The 22,689-nt window shown below is 50.5% G+C and overlaps 1 protein-coding gene across 2 annotated transcripts in view; it reads right to left on the bottom strand.

Annotated features, from left to right (window-relative positions):
• The window catches only part of ZMAT5 (zinc finger matrin-type 5), a 76,783-nt gene that overhangs the window by 17,327 nt on the left and 36,767 nt on the right, over positions 1 to 22,689 (bottom strand). For both annotated transcript variants that reach the window (XR_007352818.2, XR_012665131.1), the window contains exon 6: positions 13,911 to 14,051. The gene's annotated coding sequence lies outside the window, so the exon portion shown is untranslated. The remainder of the gene's footprint in view (positions 1 to 13,910; positions 14,052 to 22,689) is intronic.

Genomic DNA, 22,689 nt, shown 5'->3' with positions numbered 1-22,689 from the left:
GTATAAGTAGGGGCATAGCGAGCAGATCAAGGGACGTGATCGTTCCCCTCTATTCGACATTGGTGAGGCCTCATCTGGAGTACTGTGTCCAGTTTTGGGCCCCACACTTCAAGAAGGATGTGGATAAATTGGAGAGAGTCCAGCGAAGGGCAACAAAAATGATTAGGGGTCTGGAACACATGACTTATGAGGAGAGGCTGAGGGAGCTGGGATTGTTTAGCCTGCAGAAGAGAAGAATGAGGGGGGATTTGATAGCTGCTTTCAACTACCTGAAAGGGGGTTCCAAAGAGGATGGCTCTAGACTGTTCTCAATGGTAGCAGATGACAGAACGAGGAGTAATGGTCTCAAGTTGCAGTGGGGGAGGTTTAGATTGGATATTAGGAAAAACTTTTTCACTAAGAGGGTGGTGAAACACTGGAATGCGTTACCTAGGGAGGTGGTAGAATCTCCTTCCTTAGAGGTTTTTAAGGTCAGGCTTGACAAAGCCCTGGCTGGGATGATTTAACTGGGAATTGGTCCTGCTTTGAGCAGGGGGTTGGACTAGATGACCTTCTGGGGTCCCTTCCAACCCTTATATTCTATGATTCTATGATTCTATGAACAGGCATTGTGGGACACTTCTGGAGGCCGATCAGAGCGCATTAATAGACCAGGGCGTCCACACTGGCGTCGTGACGCTCCAGGGGGGGCACAGCAAGCGTTATGCTTCTCGTGCAGGTGGATCACCAGGAGTGCTCCAGATGTGGAGCCCGAGCGCGCTACGTGCTTGCCAGTGTGGACATCTCAGGAGTTAGGGCGCCCGGGACTGAGTTAATGTGCTCTAATTTGCAAGTGTAGCCAAGCCCATAGTCTCCTAAATCCTAAACTAGTGTCCTAAACACTGGGCCACTCTGAGGAAGCATGGAGCCGAGACTGATCCAAGTGGACAGTCTCAGACACAAGCATGCTTGAGCACAAGCAAGAAAGATATAAACACTTTGAAATGGCAGCAGGAGGCCACATTTTAAAACACTCCAAAACCCACAGAATATCCTGAGAGAAAAAGAGTTGATTTTACTGCTTTGATTTCCATTTGTCTGGGGAATAAATTCCAGCTGGGCCCGCATTAGGGGTTACTGAGACTGCGCACTCAATTTGCTTGTGTTTTTCACCAGCTGGGCTGGCTCCTTACTAATTCAGGGGCTGCTCCGTTCCAAAGGCAGCGGGCTCCGAACTCTAGCTGCAGCCACTCAGAAGAAAGCAGCACAGTACTCCTACACCACACGCACACCCCGCCCTGGCTCTGCTATGCTTTGACATTAGAGCAGCAGGACTAGATGAATCAACCTAATCCTCCCGGGCCCATCTGCAGCATTTCCACTAGGGCTGTCAAGCGATTAAAAAAATTAACCGTGATTAATTGTGTGATTAAAAAAATTATTCGTGATTAATTGTGCAATTAATTGCACTGTTAAACAATAATAGAATACTATTTATTTAAATATTTTTGGATGTTTTCTACATTTTCAAATATATTGATTGCAATTACAACAGAATACAAAGTGTACAGTGCTCACTTTATATTTATTTTTGATTACAAGTATTTGCACTGTAAAAAAACAAAATAAATAGTATATAGCAATTCACCTAATACAAGCACTGTAGTGCAATCTCTTTATCATGAAAGTTGAACTTACAAATGTAGAATTATGTACAAAAAAACCCTGCATTCAAAAATAAAACAATGTAAAATTTTAGAGCCTGCAAGTACACTCAGTCCTACTTCTTGCTCAGCCAATCACTCAAACAAGTTTCTTTACATTTGCAGGAGATAATGCTGCCCACTTCTTGTCCACAATATCACCTGAAAGTGAGAACAGGCATTCTCATGGCAGTGTTGTAGCCAGCATCGCAAGATATTTACATGCCAGATACGCTAAAGATTCATATGTCCCTTCATGCTTCAACCACCATTCCAGAGGACATGCGTCCATGCTCGATAACAATCCAAAGCAGTGCGGACCGACGCATGTTCATTTTCGTCATCTGAGTCAGCTGCCACCAGCAGAAGGTTGATTTTCTTTTTTGGTGGTTCGGGTTCTGTAGTTTCCGCATCGGAGTGTTGCTCTTTTAAGACTTCTGAAAGCATCCTCCACAGCTTGTCCCTCTCAGATTTTGGAAGGCACCTCAGGTTCTTAAACCTTGGGTCGAGTGCTGTCACTATCTTTAGAACTCTCACATTGGTCCCTGCTTTGCATTTTGTCAAATTTGCAGTGAAAGTGTTCTTAAAATGAACAACATGTGCTGGGTCATCATCCGAGACTGCTAGAACAGGAAATACATGGCAGAATGTGGGTAAAGCACAGAGCAGCAGACATACAATTCTCCCCCAAGGAGTTCAGTCACAAATTGAACTAACACATTATTTTTTTAACGAGCATCATCAGCATGGAACCGTGTCCTCTGGAATGGTGGCTGAAGCATGAAGGGACATACAAATGTTTAGCATATCTAGCGTGTAAATACCTTGCGATGCCGGCTACAAAAGTGCCATGCAAATGTCTGTTCTCACTTTCTGGTGACATTGTAAATAAGAAGCAGGCAGCATTATTTCCCTTAAATGTAAACAAACTTGTTTGTCTTAGTGATTGGCTGAACAAGAAGTAGGACTGAATGGACTTAAGATGAGCTATTACCTGCAGGAGAGCGGGGCGGGGGACGGGGGAGAATCTTTTGTAATGATAATCAAGGTGGGCTATTTCCAGCAGTTGACTAGAATGTCTGAGGAACAGTGGGAGGTGGAGGGGGGGAAAACAAGGGGTAATAGTTTTACTTTGTGTAATGACCCATCCACTCCCAGTCTCTATTCAAGCCTAAGTTAATTGTATCCAGTTTGCAAATTAATTCCAATTCAGCATCTCTCATTGGAGTCTGTTTTTGAAGTTTTTTTGTTGAAGAATTGCAACTTTTAGGTCTGTAATTGAGTGACCAAAGAGATTGAAGTGTTCTCCAACTGGTTTTTGAATGTTATAATTCTTGACGTCTGATTTGTGTCCATTTATTCTTTTACGTAGAGACTGTCCAGTTTGACCAATGTACATGGCAGAGGGGCATTGCTGGCACATGATGGCATATATCACTTTGGTAGATGTGCAGGTGAACGAGCCTCTGATAGTGTGGCTGATGTGATTAGGCCCTATGATGGTGTCCCCTGAATAGATATGTGGACACAGTTGGCAATGGGCTTCGTTGCAAGGATAGGTTCCTGGGTTAGTGGTTCTGTTGTGTGGTTGCTGGTGAGTATTTGCTTCAGGTTGGGGGGCTGTCTGTAAGTGAGGAATGGCCTGTCTCCCAAGACCTGTGAGAGTGAGGGATCGTCTTTCAGGATACGTTGTAGATCCTTGATGATGTGTTGGAGAGGTTTTAGTTGGGGAGTGAAGGTGATGGTTAGTGGCGTTCTGTTATTTTCTTTGTTGGGCCTGTCCTGTAGTAGGTAACTTCTGGGTACTCTTCTGGCTCTGTCAGTCTGTTTCTTCACTTCAGCAGGTGGGTATTGTAGTTTTAAGAATGCTTGATAGAGATCTTGTAGGTGTTTGTCTCTGTCTGAGGGGTTGGAGCAAACGCGGTTGTATCGTAGAGCTTGGCTGTAGACAATGGATCATGTGGTGTGATCTGGGTGAAAGCTGGAGGCATGTAGGAAGGAATAGCGGTCAGTAGGTTTCCGGTATAGGGTGGTGTTTATGTGACCATTGCTTATTAGCACCGTAGTGTCCAGGAAGTGGATCTTTTGTGTGGACTGGGCCAGGCTGAGGTTGATGGGATGGAAATTGTTGAAATCATGGCGGAATTCCTCAAGGGCTTCTTTTCCATGGGTCCAGATGATGAAGATGTCATCAATGTAGCACAAGTAGAGTAGGGGCTTTAGGGGACGAGAGCTGAGGAAGCGTTGTTCTAAGTCAGCCATAAAAATGTTGGCATACTGTGGGGCCATGTGGGTACCCAGAGCAGTGCCGCTGATTTGAAGGTATACATTGTCCCCAAATGTGAAGTAGTTATGGGTGAGGACAAAGTCACAAAGGTCAACCACCAGGTTAGCCGTGACATTATTGGGGATACTGTTCCTGACGGCTTGTAGTCCATCTTTGTGTGGAATGTTGGTGCAGACGGCTTCTACATCCATCGTGGCCAGGATGGTGTTATCAGGAAGATCACCGATGGATTGTAGTTTCCTCAGGAAGTCAGTGGTGTCTCGAAGATAGCTGGGAGTGCTGGTAGCTTAGGGCCTGAGGAGGGAGTCCACATAGCCAGACAATCCTGCTGTCAGGGTGTCAATGCCTGAGATGATGGGGCGTCCAGGATTTCCAGGTTTATGGATCTTGGGTAGCAGATAGAATACCCCAGGTTGGGGTTCCAGGGGTGTGTCTGTGCGGATTTCTTCTTGTGCTTTTTCAAAGAGTTTCTTGAGCAAATTCTTTTGGTTCTTTTGGTAACCCTAGGTGGGATCAGAGGGCAATGGCTCTCCAACACCACTTTCTACAAGCCAGCACAGTGCAGCAATGGAAATGTTTTGTCCTCCCTCAAGACAGCAGCTTATCCACATGGGCTGAGCCTGGAGACCCATGTGTATACACACTTTAATTACACGTTGGTGCTGCAGGCAACGGGGCTGGATCCCGCTGCCGCAGGGCTAACTAAAGAGGCGCTCTCCCCAGACATGCTGCAGGAACAGGTCTGATTCCCCCTCTGGTTAAGCTGCTAGCAGGCAACCAGATTAAACATGATGAGTCTGAAACACAAAAAAGAAGCTTACAAGAAGTGGAAGATTGGACAAATGATCATGGAGGAGTATAAAAATATCACTCAGGCATGCAGGAGTGAAATCAGGAAGGCCAAATCACACCTGGAGTTGCAGCTAGCAAGGGATGTTAAGAGTAACAAGAAGGGTTTCTTCAGGTATGTTAGCAACGAGAAGAAAGTCAAGGAAAGTGTGGGCCCCTTACTGAATAAGGGAGGCAACCTAGTGACAGAGGATGTGGAAAAAGCTAATGTACTCAATGCTTTTTTTGCCTCTGTCGTCACGAACGAGGTCAGCTCCCAGAATACTGCACTGGGCAGCACAGCATGGGGAGGAGGTGACCAGCCCTCCGTGGAGAAAGAAGTGCTTTGGGACTATTTAGAAAAGCTGGAAGAGGACAAGTCCATGGGGCTGGATGCGCTGCATCCAAGAGTGCTAAAGGAGTTGGCGGATGTGATTGCAGAGCCATTGGCCATTATCTTTGAAAACTCATGCCGATCGGGGGAGGTCCCAGAAGACTGGAAAAAGGCTGATGTAGTGCCCATCTTTTAAAAAGGGAAGAAGGAAGATCCAGGGAACTACAGGCCAGTCAGCCTCACTTCAGTCCCTGGAAAAATCATGGAGCAGGTCCTCAAGGAATCAATTTTGAAGCACTTAGAGGAGAGGAAAGTAATCAGGAACAGTCAGCATGGATTCACCATGGATTCATCAAGCCATACCTGACTAATCTAATTGCCTTCTATGACGAGATAACTGGCTCTGTGGATGAGGGGAAAGCGGTGGATGTGTTATTCCTTGACTTGAGCAAAGCTTTTGATACGGTCTCCCACAGTATTCTTGCCAGCAAGTTAAAGAAGCATGGGCTGGATGAATGAACTATAAGGTGGATAGAAAGCTGGCTAGATCATCGGGCTCAATGGGTAGTGATCAATGGCTCCATGTCTAGTTGGCAGCCGGTATCAAGTGGAGTGCCCCAGGGTCGGTCCTGGGGCTGGTTTTGTTCGATATCTTCATTAACGATCTGCAGGATGGCGTGGATTGCACCCTCAGCAAGTTTGAAGATGGCACTAAACTGGGAGGCATGGTAGATATGCTGGAGGGTAGGGATAGGACACAGAGGGACCTAGACAAATTCGAGGATTGGGCCAAAAGAAATCTGATGAGGTTCAACAAGGACAAGTGCAGAGTCCTGCACTTAGGACGGAAGAACCCAGTGCACAGCCACAGACTAGGGACCGAATGGCTCGGCAGCAGTTCTGCAGAAAAGGACCTAGGGGTTACAGTGGACAAGAAGCTGGATATGAGTCAACAGTGTGCCCTTGTTGCCAAGAAGGCTAAAGGCATTTTGGGCTGTATAAGTAGGAGCATTGCCAACAGATCGAGGGACGTGATCATTCCCCTCTATTCAACATGGGTGAGGCCTCATCTGGAGTACTGTGTCCAGTTTTGGGCCCCACACTACAAGAAGGATGTGCAAAAATTGGAAAGTATCCATCAGAGGGCAACAAAACTGATTAGGGGGCTGGAGCACATGACTTATGAGGAGAGGCTGAGGGAACTGGGATTGTTTAGTCTGCAGAAGAGAAGAGTGAGGGGGGATTTGATAGCTGCTTTCAACTACCTGAAAGGGGGTCCAAAGAGGATGGATCTAGACTGTTCTCAGTGGTAGCAGATGATAGAACAAGGTCTCAAGTTGCAGTGGGGGAGGTTTAGGTTGGATATTAGGAAAATCTTTTTCACTAGGAGGGTGGTGAAACACTGGAATGGGTTATCTGGGGAGGTGGTGGAATCTCCTTCCTTAAAGGTTTTTAAGGTCAGGCTTGACAAAGCCCTGGCTGGGATGATTTAGTTGGGGATTGGTCCTGCTTTGAGCAGGGGGTTGGGCTAGATGACCTCCTGAGGTCCCTTCCAACCCTGATATTCTATGAGCTAGTACATTTGCTCCATAGACACATCTCCCTGCATCTCAGTACTGTGCTCACATCAGCAGGACAATCTTAGTAGTTCTCTGGCCCGCATTACTGTACCACCTGCGTACGTCACAGTCTATAATCTTTGGCCCCACACGACCCTTGTGAGGTAGGACAGTGCTATCATCTTCATTGCACAGAGACGGAACTGAGGCACAGATCCTCAAAGGCATTTAGGCAAGTAAGTCCCATCAAAACCAAGGAGACTTAGGCACTTAAATGTCTTTAAGAATCTGAGCCAGAAACTTAAACTCAAATTTTTACAACTGCTCAGGTGTCGTGGAGCTCAGTGTCACAATGCCTAACTGATTTAGGAGCCAGAATCTCATTTTTCCAAAGGGATTTAAGCACCTAAGAATCTTGGTGGGGTTTAGATGCCTAAGTGCCTGAATTCATTGAAAATGAGAGTTGGGCTCCTAAAGCAGGTAGGGGTTGATATACTGAATCCAGGGACTGCTACGTATTGTGACGGACTCAGACCAGAAAGATAGAGGGTGAGTAGTGGAAAGCATGTATATCAGCCTCAGTCTGTTGGGATTCTGGAGACGGGTGGGCAGAGCCCACCCACTACTAAAGGACCTCCCCCAGCCTAAGGGGAGGATCCACAAGGTCTGGGATCTCAATTAAGTACATGGGACAACTAAAGATATAACAGGGATGGGAGTGAGGTCACAGGGCTAAACAAAGGGAACCAGATGGGGACACCGAGCAGAGAACCCCGGACAGTGCCCACTGCTCCTCGAAGGTGTCAAGGGAGCCAGCGGACGCTGCCCAGAGAAACTCTGCCCGGATGTGTGAGACCAGGGAGGAGCGGAAGTAGGCCCCACAGTCACAGAGCTCCCTCTCGTCTACCATCCTCTTCCTGGTGGTGTAAATGGCTACTTTGGCTAGTGCCAGGAGGAGGTTGACGAGGAGGTCTCACAACTTAGTGGGGCCACAGATAGGGTGTGCAAAGATGAACAAGTGTGGGGAGAAGTGCAGCCAGAACCGCAGCAGGAGGTTCTGGAGGAGCCGAAATAGGGGCTCCAGGTACACATGCGCCAGGGTCTCCCTCACGCCACAGAAGGGGCAGGTGTCTGGGATGGGGGTGAACCGAGCCAAGAACACGCCTGTGCTCACAGCCCCGTGAAGGAGCCGCCAACTGATATCCCCGGCGGGCCTCGGAACCAGGATGGTGATAGGAGGTCTCACCACTTCGTGTCGGGGTGGGACGCGAGGGTGAGGACGTGAAGGGTGTGGAGCATGAGCATGTACAGATGTTTCCTTGGTGCAGTCCGGAAGAGAGACGGCTGCAATTCGTGCAGCCGGCTCACGGTGAAAGGGTTGGGTGGCTAGGTAGGTCCCCGGGGCAGGGGCCCGATGGAAAGGTCCGGAGAGCCTGGGGTGCAGGGGGCACCCTCTTGCAGGACTCTGTCAAGATAGGCCCAATCAGTGGGTGGTAAGGCAGCCTTCACCTCCTGAAGTACGCACTGGGGAGTACGAGGCCTGGAGAGCCCCATGCACTGAGCTAACTTATGGGGATCCAGCCAGTCTCCTCGGTCATAGTCCAGGGGTCTCCGCCTCTGGTGACTTCTGCCAGGACCAGCCTCTGTCGCACCGAGCGGGACTCCGCCACCTGCACACAGAGTTGGGGGTTGTGTAGCAGGGGCTCCACGAGGAGATCTGCCCCCTTGGTGGCCGCCACAGACCTAGTCGCCGAGACCAGTTTCCAGGTCCAGAGGAGGTCCTGGTAGAAGACCGGCAGCCTGGAGAGGTCTCACGGAAGACCTCTCGGATGGAGATAAAGGAGCTGCTGGTCATATCGGAGCCCTCAGAAGCGGCGCAGGAAGGCGTGCGCCAGTACGCTCCACGCCAGACTACCTGCACCATAAAGGAGCCTCTGCAGGGCCTGGAGGCGGAAGACATGGACCTGAGTGCGGACACACTTCAGGCCCTATCATCCCTCCTCCAGGGGCAGGTGGAGGACCCCTGCAGAGACCCAGTGCAATCCTGGCCAAAGGAACCCCAGAACCAGCCTCTGGAGATCAGCCAGGAAATCTGAGGCCGGGACCAGGGTGTTGAGCCGGTGCCAGAGCATGGACAGGACTAGCTGGTTGAGCACCAGTGCCCGCCCTCACAGGGAGAGGCACCGGAGGAGTCCGGTCCATCTCTGGAGCCGCTCTGCCACCCTGCTCACTAAACCATGACAGTTCTCCAGCGGAGAGGGATGCGTGGCAGAAAGGTAAATGCTGAGATAGAGCTGCGGACCCGCACTTCACCAGATGGCTTGAAGCGCGGGTGGGAGGGAGCTCGCCTGCCACCCAACCCCGACCACCAGGCCAGAGCTCTTGATCCAGTTGACCCAGGTGGAGGAGGCTGCCAAGTAGATGGCCTGGCAAGCCTCCACCTGCACCAAGTGGCCTGGGTCCTGGACCATGAGGAGCACGTCATCGGTGTACGCCGACAGGACCAGCCGCAGCTCCTGCTCCCAGAGCCCCAACCCCATCAACCTCCGGTGGAGAACACAGAGGAAGGGCTTGATCGCCAGAGCGTACAGCTGGTCTGACAGCGGACACCCCTGACACACCCCGCATCCGAAGCGGACCAGTTTGGTCAGGGTCCAGTTGAGCCTGAACAGACACTCTGCAGAGGCGTACAGCACCCGGAGAAAACCCACAAACTGCGGTCCGAAGCTGAATGCCAGAAGAGTGCCCAGGAGATACCCATGATCCACCCTGTTGAACGCCTTCTCCTGATCCAGGGACAGAAGGGCAAACGACAGGCCGTCCCTACACCCAAGCTCCAAGAGATCCCGGACCAAGTACAGATTATCGAAGATGGTCCAGTCCGGGACAGTGTAGGGTGGACCATGTCCGCCAGCATGGACCCCAGCCGCAGTGAGATGGCCTTTACTATGACCTTACAGTCCGTGCTGAGAAGCGAGACGGGATGCCAATTCTGAAGATCGCAGGGGTCCCTCTTTTTCAGCAGCAAGGTGAGCACTGCCTGCCTGCATGACAGGGGGAGAACTCGCTCTTCAAGGACTCGGCCCAGACGGTGACAAGGTCTGAGCCAAGGACATCCCAGAACACGCGGTAGAACTCCACGGTCAGCCCGTCCATGCCTGGGGATTTATTGGTGGGCATGCGGCGGTGGGCTTCCAAGAGCTCAGCCAGAGTGAGGGGCAGCTCTAGCCGGTCCCGGTCACCCGCTCTGACCGTAGGGAGCTCGTCCCAGAGCACTCTACAAGTGTCAGGATTGGTCGGATCCAGGGAGAAAAGGCTCGCGTAGAAGGTCCTGGCCTGGCCAGAACTCCCGGAAGGACGCCATGAAACCCATCTCCTCCAGCAAGCTGTTGTTAAAATGCCAATAGGCCAGTCCTAGCCTCTCCGCGCGAGAGAGGCTGTCATGGTCACCAGATGGTGATCCGAGAATGGGGCCAGCCAGATGCTGAAGGAGTGGGCCCATGAGAGGTGACAGCATGACAAATAAATGCGGTCCAACTGGGAGTGATGCAACGCATGGGCCTCCATCCAGACAAAGGTGAACGTCGAGATGTTGTCTGGGTGGTGGTCGCGCCAGACGTCCACCAGGGAGTGACGGTCAACGATCTCCCGGAGGATGTCCACGGTGGCCGGACACCGCTCAGCCCCCAAGTGGTCCCGTTCATTGAGGGAGGTGTTAACGTCCCCACCCAGGACCAAGCGCTTGCAAGGATCCAAGGAGCCAAGGAAGGCGGACACCTGCTGAAAAAATCACAGTCTCTCCGGGCCCGATGTCGGGGCATGGACGTTGATGATATTGACCATTAGCCCCTCCGTGCGGACCCAGAGGTGCAGCAGGCAGCCCGGCACAGCCTTGGCAACCCCCAGCACCTTGGGCCATAGGCCGGGGGAGAACAGGGTCGCCACTCCAGCCGTATGAACTGTGAGGTGGCTGAAATAAACCCGCTCCCCCCACTCCAGCTGCCAGCTGTCTTCAGCGGCCAGATCCATATGGGTCTCCTGCAGGAAAATCACAGCGTACTCCCCCTCCAGAAGGAAGAAGAGCACCTGGCATCCGTGTAGACCCACCCTACAGCCCGGGTGTTTAGTGCGGCGAAGGTGGTGGGTGCCTTAGGGAGGGCTGGGGGGGATCCTCACCAGCAGGGACGCTCGCGGCCACTGCAATGCGTGACTGACCCCGTAAGTAAGCAGGGAGTCACGGAAGCAGCGGGTCTGCTGGTAGGCTGAAGCGCCCAGCCTCCCAGTCCCTCTACCCTCCCGCAAAAGGGCCCTCACAGCCCGGAGGATTTCATGAAAGTCCCCTCAGAGCTGGAGAGTGAGCTGCACCTTGTTCTGGGACCCACGGGCATCCTGGAGAAACTCTCGCAGCTTGTCTCACAGTCTACTGGGGGGCGGGGTCGCTGGCCCCAGGCCGTCCTCCAGCGGGGCCCCTGTTGAAGCCCCGTGGCCTACCGAGACGGGCAGGCAGGGGGCAGACCCCCGGCGTGGCATCCGATGTGCCAGCATCATGGAGCCTGCCTCAGACCCCGGCTCAGTGCGGGGGGTGGAGGGAAAATAGCAGCCCCTAGGGGGTCGGGACCCCTGGGGGTCATCCTCCTAGAAGGGGAAGGAGACGGCCCCAGGGGTGGCAATAGCAGCACGGAAGGTGGAGGGGAAGGGGGCAGGGGTGGCATCGGGGCAGGGGCAGGGCAGGGGTCAGGGTCAGGGTTGGGTAGAGGTGTGGAAGCGGGATCCTGGGCCCCAGCAGCCAAGCTACTGGGGAGTGACACCTCTCGGCCAGGCTCAGGGGTCTGTGGAGTGGGAAGGGGGCCCTTGGTGATGCCAGGCTTGGGCTCTATGGTGGGTGTTTCAGCCACGGCGGTGTCAGACAGAAAAGCAGCAGTGGGACCCCCACCCGGGAAGGAGATCGGCCACCCCCCATCAGTGAGGGATACCCCTGGTAACTCTGGTCCTGGCCGCGTGGCACTGGCCGTCACTTCGATTGGCTTGGCGGCCGGTAGCAGGTTCCCATCTGCGGCTGGGTTGGCAGAAGAGTCCAGGGGTCCCTCGGAGGCGGGAGCAGAAGCAGTGGTAGAGGGGAGGGAGCACAGTGAAAGGGGGGCCAGGGCAAGGTTGCCCAGATTGAGGCCCACTGGCAGAGGGTCGTCCTTCCCCTGAGTGATTGGGGTCAAGCCCAGGGCCTCGATCTCCTCGATGGTGGGAAGATCGCCACCCACCATCCCGAGGATCTCTTTGCTGGTGCCCAAAGCGTTGCACGCCTCGGGGCTTGCAGGGGCCTTAGGTGGCAGGGGGACAGGAGGGGCTCTATCAGAGGCTCCCTCAAGGAGGGACTGTAGAGGAGGGGCAGTGCTACCCTCCATTGCTGCCACGTCATCCCCAGCTGGCTCCTGTGGATGGGATGCACCCAGGGGCAAGGCAGAAGGCTCGGTGTCAGTGGCCCCTTTCCTGGTCTTACAAGGGGCCTCCGCATTGGATGGGAGGAGCGGAGCTCAAGCCTTCCACTTGCCCCGCTTCCCCTGAACTCGGACCCAGCCCTCCATGGTATCATCGGTGGGCTGGTGAACAGGGGTAGGGCCAGGGGGCAGGCGCAATGGCACGGGAACTCTGGGAGATAGAGGTGGGGGAGGCATGAGAGAGGGAAAACTCCCTCTGGGGTGGGTCGTCTCCCATGGCCCGTAGTAATCTCTCCACACCCTCCTCCATAGGCCCCACCAGACTGCACACAGCAGAGGCGGGGCCCTCCTGCTTGTCTGGGCGTGTTGAGGGGGTTGCCCCCAGGGCCTGAGCGGGAGCAATGGTGGGCTGGGAAGGAGGACAGGCGGTTCCGGGTGCCGGGCAGCAAACAGGGCCGGTGATGACAGGGCCGGTGCCCTGCCAGGGCTCAGGGGTCCCGGACGCTCCTCCGTGCTGGGCCAAGGGGCTGTCCCTCCGGACATACCCCATCGCCCGGCAGAGGTAGCACCGGGCCTCCCCCATAGAGTAATGCAGGCAGTAAAAGCAATCGGAGGCTTTACATGATTGGCTGCGCTATTGTATGGGGCAACAAGTAATTGGATGTATATGCTTGCATAGTTACGTAAAGAAAAAGGCATAAATTGTACAGTGTAACCTGTCTCTGGTGCACAGGATTTGAGACAGCTCAGTCTCCCTGTGTCCCTATTTGAAGCTTCAAATAAATCTCTCTGCTTCTCTACCCCGTTGTGGTCATTGGCGCGACGCATACCGGGCAACGAACCCCGCTGTTGCTTGCCTCGGGAACTCTGCAACAGTTTTTGGCACCCAACGTGGGGCTCGAGGCTGCTATTTAGCCTTGCCTGGACCCCTCCCGGCAGTCGACAGATTGCAGCGAGAACCGACGCCCAGGGCGCACCGGTGAGTTCATCGGGAGGCCTCGGAGGAGACGCGATTTGATCGACCCCGGAGGGCACAACGGTGCAACGCGCTCATATAGTGGAGAAGCAACTGCAGGAAACGGTGGGGAACCGGTCCCTTGAATAAGGTAGGAACAGACCAGAGGTCTGGATTTTTCTCTGTTAAGACCTGGGGACGCCCAGTGTCGTCCAGGAACATGGGACAGGGACAGAGTACCACAGGCAGCACGCAGTGCATGCCCCTAAAATGCATCCTAGCAAACTGGAAAGAGTTTGGGTCAAATCTAATGACTAAAAACAACTTTAAAAGGTTCTGTACAGTAGACTGGCCTCAATATCAGCTAGAGGACCAGGAAAGGTGGCCGCCAGGAGGGTCAATTAGTTATAATATGATCCTCCAATTAATCCTGTTTTGTCAGCAAATGGGTAAATAAAATGAACATATGTATGCGCAAGCATTTATGGCTTTAAGAAATAGAGCAGATATTTTGCAGTGGTGTAATTTGATTCCGACAGGATTGGTAGTAGCTAATGTTAGTCCCCATAGCCCCCCCCTCCCCTCCCCAAGCTGTAATGGCAGATTCGGTGTCCCCTTCGGCCCTAACACCCCCACCTTATAAAGATAGGGCACCTCGGATTCCAGAGATTGCCCCCTCGAAGGGACTCTATCCCCTGATTACCAAAACCGTTGTGACTCGCCCAGGGGCAGACAGGCTCTGGGCCACCACTATGCAAGTTTACACCCACATGCCCTTTAATCCAGTAGACTTAGCAGCTTTTAAAACATAGGCTGGGGAATTTTCAACGAACCCAAGCCGGTTTATTTCAGTCTTCAAGGGGTGCCTCAGTAGTCACAAGCCGGACTGGGATGACTGTAATATCCTCCTGAGGACCTTGTTGTCTGAGGTAAAGCAGAATCAGGTTATAGCCAAGGCAAGGGAGGAGGCATACCTGAAACATAAAAGGAATCCAAATAACGTCCCAGCTGCTGCAGACATGGTCCCCCTGGCAAATCCCAGGTGGAACCCTAAAGACCACGTACACATGACCCGTCTCACCTCCTACAAGGAGTTACTTTTGCATGGACTCCGACACTCAGCTGTCCAACAACAATTGGGCCAAACCGTATGAAATAATACAGAAACCGAAGAAGAGTCCGGTTGCCTTTTTACAGCGCATTCAAAATGCCATTCGGCAAAATACTAATGCAAACCCTGATGATCTGGCAACCGAGGCAATTATAAAGGGCATTTTTACCAGCCGGGCAGCCCCCGACATTAAGAGAAAGTTGCAAAAAAAAAAAAAGGACTTAATGGGTATGACCATGGCACAAATTTTAGAGACTGCAAACCAAGCTTATAGCCTAAAAACAAAAAAGGGCAATGCAAAATAATGGTAGCAGCAGTGCAAGCTAGCACAAAGGGAAGGCCTCGAAATAGTGGAAGTAGCTGGGGAGGAAGGGGCCATGGACGCGGACGTCCGGGCCCGCAGAAGAGACGGCTGGATCGCAATCAGTGTGCCTTATGCCGGCAAAAAAAAACACTGGAAAAATGAATGCCCAGAGAAGGAATGTGCCCCTATGATGGCGGCAGGGGAACAAGAATAGGGGTGTCAGGGGAGATGGACCACCCTGCCCCCGGAACCCCGAGTAAAGATGCAGGTAAAAAATTCAAAAATAAATATTTTAATGGTCTCTGGAGCAGCATGAACTGCCGTGAACCGACCCCTTCAGCTGCCAGTGGCAGATTCCGTCACCGTGGTGGGTGCCACAGGCAGAGACACCAAGTGCCCAGTATATGCCCCAGCGGAATGCGCTTTGGGAAACAGGACTATCTCCCACAAGCTGGTTTACCTCCCCGAGTGCCCAACACATCTGCTGGGACGGGATCTGCTTTGTCGCTTAGGTGACACCCTGCATTTTACTGAGGACGAAATAACCCTTACCTTACCCCCCGAGAATGCACGAATCATGACCCTTGCAGTCGAGCCCTCAGCTATGCGAGCCTCAGAATGGAGTGAGTGGGAGGACCAGGTGTACCCCTAGTGTGGGCATCAGGGGTCCCAGGAAAGGCCACCCACCAAACCCCCATTACTGTTCAGCTCATGCCAGAGAAGGGCCCGGTGCAAGTCAAACAGTATCCAATCAAGGGGGAAGCCAGAAAAGGACTGCAAAAAACTATAGACCGGTTCCTAACATACGGCATCCTTCAAGAATGCCAGTCAGCCTGGAACACTCCCATTCTGCCCATACAAAAGCCTGATGGCACGTATCGACTGGTACAGGACCTAATGGCAGTTAAGACTCTGCACCCTCTTGTCCCGAACTTGTATACACTACTGGCCTCCATCGGGGGACAGTATACCCATTTTTCGGTTCTCGATCTGAAAGACGCTTTCTTTACCATTCCAGTAAACACCCCATCTCAGAAGATCTTCTCCTTTGAGTGGAAGGACCAAAAAAGGGTTAAAAAGCAACTTTGCTGGACAGTGTTGGCCCAGGAATTTAAAAATTCCCCCATCCTCTTTGGCCAGGCTCTGGCCAGGGACCTAAAGGAGTGGGACAATATGGAGGAGGCCCTCCTTCTGCAATATGTAGATAACTTGTTAATTGCCACTGTAGGCCTATCCCCTTGCCTTAAAGCCACTGTGGGTCTCCTAAACTTTGTTGGACTCCGAGGATATCGGGTAGCACGGAGTAAGGCTCAAAATCGCCCTCCCAGAAGTCCGGTACCTAGGGTTCCACATATGGCAAGGGGAGCGCCAGCTTTCAAACAAAAAAAAGGAAGCTGTATGCCAGTTCCTACCCCAAGCAATCGTAAACGACTCAGGGCATTTCTGGGTATGGCAGACTTTTGCAGAATATGGATCCCAGAGTTTGGACTATGGGCTAAACCGTTGTACGACTGCGTCAAGGGAACAAATCACGACCCCTTTCACTGGTCCCCAGAAGATAACAAAGCATTTAAATTTTTTTAAAAAAAGCTAATAAAGGCTCCAGCCCTGGGTCTGCCGGATCTCTCTAAGTCATTTCAATTATATGTATATGAACAAAAAGCGGTAGCCCTGAAAGTGCTAACCCAGTTGTTAGGGACCTGGAAACATCCCATGGCTTATTTTTCCAAACAACTGAATCAAGTTGCAAAGGGGTGGCTGGCATGTTTATGGGTGGTCGCGGCCACTGCCCTAGTACTTGGAAAAGCTAAAAAGCTAACACTGGGGGGGGGGGCGTGCAAGTGTATACTCCCCATATGGTCCGGGCCCTGCTGGACGCTAAGGGTGGTCTCTGGCTCACCCAGGCTCGAATTGCTCGGTATCAGGCTAAGCTTTTAGAGAACCCCAAAGTCACCCTGCAGCCTTGCCCCTCCCTTAACCCAGCCACCCTTTTGCCAGAAACAAAAAAACAGGAACACAACTGTCTGAATATCATAAATGCCCAATACTCCAGCCACCCAAACTTAAAGAATCAACCACTCCCAAATGCGGATTGTAAGTGGTACACCGATGGTAGCAGCACTGTAATAAATGGGCAAAGGAGGGTGGGTTATGCTGTCGTGACCCTCCATGATACCGTGGAGGCCAAGGGGTTGCCCGCCAGGACCTCTGCCCAGCTTGCCGAGCTGGTAGCCCTCACCCATGCGCTCGAGCTGTCAACAGGAAAGCGGGTCAATATTTTTACAGATTCAAAATATGCTTTTGGAGTGCTGCATGCTCATGCTGACCTGTGGAAGCAAAGGGGAATGCTAACGGCCCAAGGCTCCCCAGTCAAGTACGGGCCCCAAATTCTCCAGCTCCTAGAAGCCGTACAACTCCCCTCAAAAGAGGCGGTGATGCACTGTAGGGCCCATCAAAGGGAAAATCAGAATGTGGCCGGGGAAACGCCCGGGCAAATAGGAAAGCTAAGCATGCCGCCACCCTGAAATCCCCAAAGACTGAGAATGCCCATATGCATGCCCTTATCCCATCAGCGGGGGAGCTTCCGACCCCTCAGTACTCTAGCAAAAAAAAAAAAAAAAAAACTAGCTGACAAACTCAGTCTCCAGAAAAAGGAGGGGTGGCTTCATTCCCTGGAAGGGAAAATCCCAGTACTCTAGCAAAAAAAAAAAAAAAAAAAACTAGCTGACAAACTCAGTCTCCAGAAAAAGGAGGGGTGGCTTCATTCCCTGGAAGGGAAAATCCTCCTACTGAAGGGCCTGATCCGGCCAGTACTGCAGAAACTACACCAAACTACTCACGCCGGCAAAGAAGCCCTTATCCAGCTGATGGAAAAATACTTCTTGACTTCTGGGCTCCGACCCCTGGCTACCCAGGTGCAAACTGACTGTTTAGTCTGCCAAAAAAATAACCCTCGACCGGGACATCCAGTACCACCAGCTACCCTGAAACCCACTCCGGGCCCCGGACTGGTTTGGCAAATAAATTTTACTGAGTTTCCCCGGACCCAAGGGTTCAAATATCTCCTCATCTTGGTGGATCGATTCAGCAGATGGCCTGAAGCCTTCCCATGCCGTAATTGCACTGCCAAAACAGTGGCCCTCAAGTTCATTAAGGAAATTATTCCCCGCTTCAAACTGCCCCAATAAATTGAATCTGACAAGGGGACTCACTTCACATCAAAAATCATTCAAAACATCTCAAATGCCTTACAGATCCCCTGAAAACTCCATACGCCCTGGAGACCGCAAGCCAGTGGCATAGTGAAGCGTATCAATCAAACCCTTAAGCAACACCTCTCAAAGGTGTGCCAAAAAGCCTCCCTGCGATGGCCCGATGCTCTGCCCCTTGTCCTGCTCCACGTCCGTGCTCTCCCAAAAGGTAAATTAGGGCTTAGTCCCTTTAAAATTATGTTTGAAAGGGCATGGCCTATGAATGGGACACCGGTTCTGGCAGGGGAGTGGGAAATGGGGTATGGTTTTTTGTCTCAGTATATGTGCTCTCCATCTGCTGTTCTCTTTTCTCTCCACAGGTACACCAAAGACTTCCAGCCTCTTCCATTGGATGCCCCTATCCATTCCTTGCAGCCAGAAGACTCCATGCTTGTTCATACCTGAAAAGACAAGCCTCTCCAAGAAAAGTGGAAAGGACCGCACACCGTCCTCCTGGTTTTCCACACGGCGGCAAAAATAAAAAGACACAAAAACTGGACCCATCAATCTCGCCTGAAGGTGGTGCCTACTCCTCCGCCAGCGGAACGGTGGACCGTCCAGCCCATCACCACTTCGCCCTCTGACAATCTTAAACTCAAGTTATTATTTAAAAAAACATAAGCAAAAAAAAAAAAAACCTAAAAGGGCATATACACCATAAAGTCCCTCATAGTGGGTGTCATTTGCCTGGTGTTCCCCATCTCCCTCTCTCTAAAAAAAAAATAAATAAAAACTATTAATCAAAATATAAACCCCTATAAGGCCTTAAAAATAGCTTTTGCCCGTGAATTTAATCTTTCCAACTGCTAAATATGTTCCCAAATCCCCTACCATGCAGCCGGCTTCCCCGGGAGGGCAACCCCCCACAACTGGTCGGACCTCTGCGACTAATGGTTAAAAGTAAACGCCACTCGGTTGCGAACACAGCCCACCCTAACAAAAAACTGTACCAAAAAGGCAAATTTTAGCAGCAATAATAACCCCTGGAAACCCTACTAGAATGCGACCCACGCCCCCAAACCCATCCGGCTAGGCTCCGTCCCCTTGGGCCTCCTTTGTTATCGCCAGAAAGCCACTGCTAACCACACCTGGTTTGCCGGTGACAGTACCTGTCAGTTTTATTTGTCCCCTTCCGCAAACACCAAACTATTCCTCTCTTTAATAGTTTTGGCCAAAACACAGGCAAAGGGCTTCAATATTATTCCCCCTTAGAAGCCGCAGTCGACAAATTGGGCCACAATGGCATGGTAGCTAATGGACAGTCCTTTTACATCTGTGGTAACTCAGCCTATAAATGGCTACCCCACCGCTGACACGGAAGCTGTTATCTGGGATACCTTACCCCGCCCCGTCGGGCCGTCCCCGGCATCGGCGGTCTCTGTATGCCACCCCTGTACCCATTAATAAAAGAAATGGATTCGGTATGGTCCTCATCCCAGCATACGGGGTGGGTAGATTGGCCAAGCTCTATTGCCAGCTCTCTGTATTCCTCACCAAGTTCGCCAATGACACCTTGGCCATAGAGAGGAGCCTTAACTCAGAGCTTTATCAACTCTGACTGTTGTCCCTGCAAAACCGCCAGGCCCTAGATTATCTTCTGGCCTCTCAGGGCAGGGTGTGTGCCCTCACTGGAAATAAATGTTGCACTTATGTCCCAAAAAATGCACAAAATATTAACAAGCACATTCTGTCAGCCAAACAGGCTTTTAACCAGTAAAAAGCCCCCCCAAAAAAGCCCACTATTTTTAACTCACTCTGGAAATGGCTGCCTAACCTAGGGGGAGGCATTGTTCGTCTCCTGTTCACAGGTGCAGCGCTGTGGATTATTACTCTCCTCTTGCTTGCTTGTTGTAAAGCGTTATTACGTAAAATTTGCGCCTCCTGCTCCACAGACACCCCGTTGTATCCTCTTATCAGTGACTCCAACTCCTTAGCGCTTAATCAATTTTTGTCCTCAAAATATAAAAAAACTCAGTCAAAAGCTCGTTAAGTGCTCTCAAAGGAGGGAGTTGTTGGAGACACTGGGCACTATGCTAGGTAACTCGGGAGGGTAGAAGACCACGAGTGTCGATGAAGCCCTCCTGCTCTAGGCCCAGGCAAACCTCAGCTCCTCCATTCCTTGAACTTTCTGTAACCCTGCAAAACTATGCGGCAGCTAACACACAAACAGACCTGTTTGCACATAGCTTGCTAGCCAAAACCAGCTTCGGCCAAGTAAATGTATAAATAAAAAAGAAATAATTAGCAAAAACTAGTGGCAAGTATAACCATATAAGGCACGGCACAAATAATGCTAATAAAAAAAAATAACTGGCTGCTTTAAATAATTGGCTGTGCTATTGTACAGGGCAACAAATAATTGGTTGTATATGCTTACATAATTAAATTTTAAAAAAGGCATAAATTGTACAGTGTAACCTGTCTCTGGTGCACAGGATTTGAGACAGCTCAGTCTCCTTGTGTCCCTATTTAAAGCTTCAAATAAAACTCTCTGCTTCTCCACCCCGTTGTGGTCATTGGTGTGACGCACACCGGGCAACGAACCCCGCTGTTGCTTGCCTCTGTGCCGGCAACAAATCCATATGTTTGAGACTTATCTGCTTGCAATCAGTGCTACAGAGATTTCTGAAGTAAGAAAGCGTGCTCTGCTAATCCACTGCCTTGGAGCAGAAGGGCAGTGTACATTTTACACTTTTCCCCTTACAGATGATAAATATGAGACTGCACTCACTGCATTAAAGAATTTTTTTGTGCCAAAAGTGAATGTAGTAGCTAATCGCTACAGATTTCGCCAGCGTGAGCGGAAACAAGGGGAAACTACAATGCACTATATTGCTTCCCTGTGGAATCTGATTGTAGTTTGTGACTTTGGGAATATGGCAGATGAGATGATTAGAGACCAGCTCGTTGAGAAAACAACCATGCTTCATGTAAGAGAACACTTACTTCTAGAACCACAACTTACACTAGAAAAAGCAATAACCATTGCTATTCAGATTGAGTCAGCTACAGCTGAAGCCAAAATAATGAGCATGGATATAGGAGGCACAGTCCAGGCTGTGACTCCTTTGCAGAAAAGTTCACTACCACTGCAGACACACAATTGCAAGAGGAAAACTAATGAAAAACCACTGAATCAGCAAATTCAAAATATAGTAAAAGCATGTTTTCGCTGTGGATCCCCACAACACCTTGCAAGCTATACAGGATGTCCGGCAAAAGTAGCTCAGTGCAATCCTTGCAAAAAGATTGAACTGGCTACTGCGACATACTTTAGCAAAATGTCCAATCAACAGGCGCATGCAGTTACAATACCAGATGTTACTGTGCTGAGCGTGGACAAAATCACGACGGCACATATTCCAGAACAGATAAAGTGCACTGGAAACGTTTCCGCCATACCCTCAGGCAAATCACACTCTATTCAGCTGAACACTAGCTCAGCAGTATCTATACTACCTGATTCCATCTCTCTGCATTACTTTAAAGATGTGCCTCTTACTGATCCCAAACTTCGCTTGGTGTGCTATTTGAAAAACCATATTCCAGTACATGGCTGCCTGCCAGTAATAGTTACTTTTGGTGATTGCTGTGTAACTGCAGAGTTCTACATTGTCCACAAAGGCACTCCTATCCTTGGCAGAGATTTATTGGCTGCTTTAAATCTTAGGGTAGTTAATGGATGAATTGATCTTCCTCAGCAAAGCACTCTTGCGGTACACACACCAGTTTCAGCTGGGACCCAACACCAGGTTGTACAGAAACTCAGCTGTGCTTATGCGTTTCTGCATAAAGTTAAAATGCGGAATAATGTGATGCCTGTACGACAGAAGTTACGGCGCTTACCATTTTCAGTCAGGGAAGCTGTTTCAGAGGAACTTAGAAAACTTGTTCAAAAGGACATTATTGAAGAGGTTGACTCCTCGGAATGGGTTTCACCCATAGTAGTGACGCAGAAGAAGGGTGGAGGCATTCGCCTTCATATGGACTTAAGGGAGCCAAATAAAGCTATTGTGATTGACAGCCATCCTCTTCCTCACATAGAAGAAGTATTTGCAGAACTCCGTGGACCAAAGATGCTTTCTACTCTTGATTTGCAGAGTGCATACCACCAGGTTATGTTGCATGAAGATAGCAGAGACCTCACAGCATTTATTAAACATGAGGGACTCTTTCATTTTAAACGTGTTCCATACAGTCTTGCATCTGCCCCAAGTGCCTTTCAAAAAATTATGTCATTGATTCTGAAGAATCAACATGGAGTTCAATGCTAACTGGATGATAGTCTCGTGTTTGGAAATACTTCTGAGGAGCATGACAATAACCTGCAGTCTGTACTAAACTGCATCAGCACAGCAGGCCTCCAGCTCAATAGGTCCAAATGCAAATTTTGGCAAACTGAACTCTCCTTTCTGGGGCACACAATTTCACAGGCTGGACTAAAACCTGATCCAGATCATATCCTGGCAATTTCAAATGTTCCTCCTCCAACAGATTTGCAAACCTTACGTTTCTTCTTGGGTCTTACCTCCTGGTATGCAAAATTCATTCCCAATTATGCTTCTGTCATTGAACCGTTATGGGAATTACTATGGAGAAGTTCAACCTTAGTGTGGATAATGGATGCACAAGCTAGTTTCGAAATGGTGAAAGACTTGATGGTACATAGTCCAGTACTTGCACTATTCAGTTCTTCATTGCCCACAATTGTAACTACTGATGCTTCTGATTATGGCCTTGGGGCTGTTCTCACACAACTGCGAGAGGACAACACAGAGAGGACGGTTGCATTTGCTTCAAGGACACTAAGTAATGCTGAGAGGAAATATTCTACAGTCAAAAAAGAAGCGCTTGTGTCTGGGCTACTGAAAAATGGAGAACTTACCCAGGGGGCCGCACGTTCAAGTTGCGCACAGACCACAGGCCTTTGACGACTTTGCTCACCA

Source organism: Caretta caretta, chromosome 15 (assembly GCF_965140235.1).
Source record: "Caretta caretta isolate rCarCar2 chromosome 15, rCarCar1.hap1, whole genome shotgun sequence".
Classification (NCBI taxonomy): domain Eukaryota; kingdom Metazoa; phylum Chordata; order Testudines; family Cheloniidae; genus Caretta; species Caretta caretta.
Note: the sequence above shows the minus strand (reverse complement) of the source record. Positions and strands in the feature narration are given on the sequence as shown.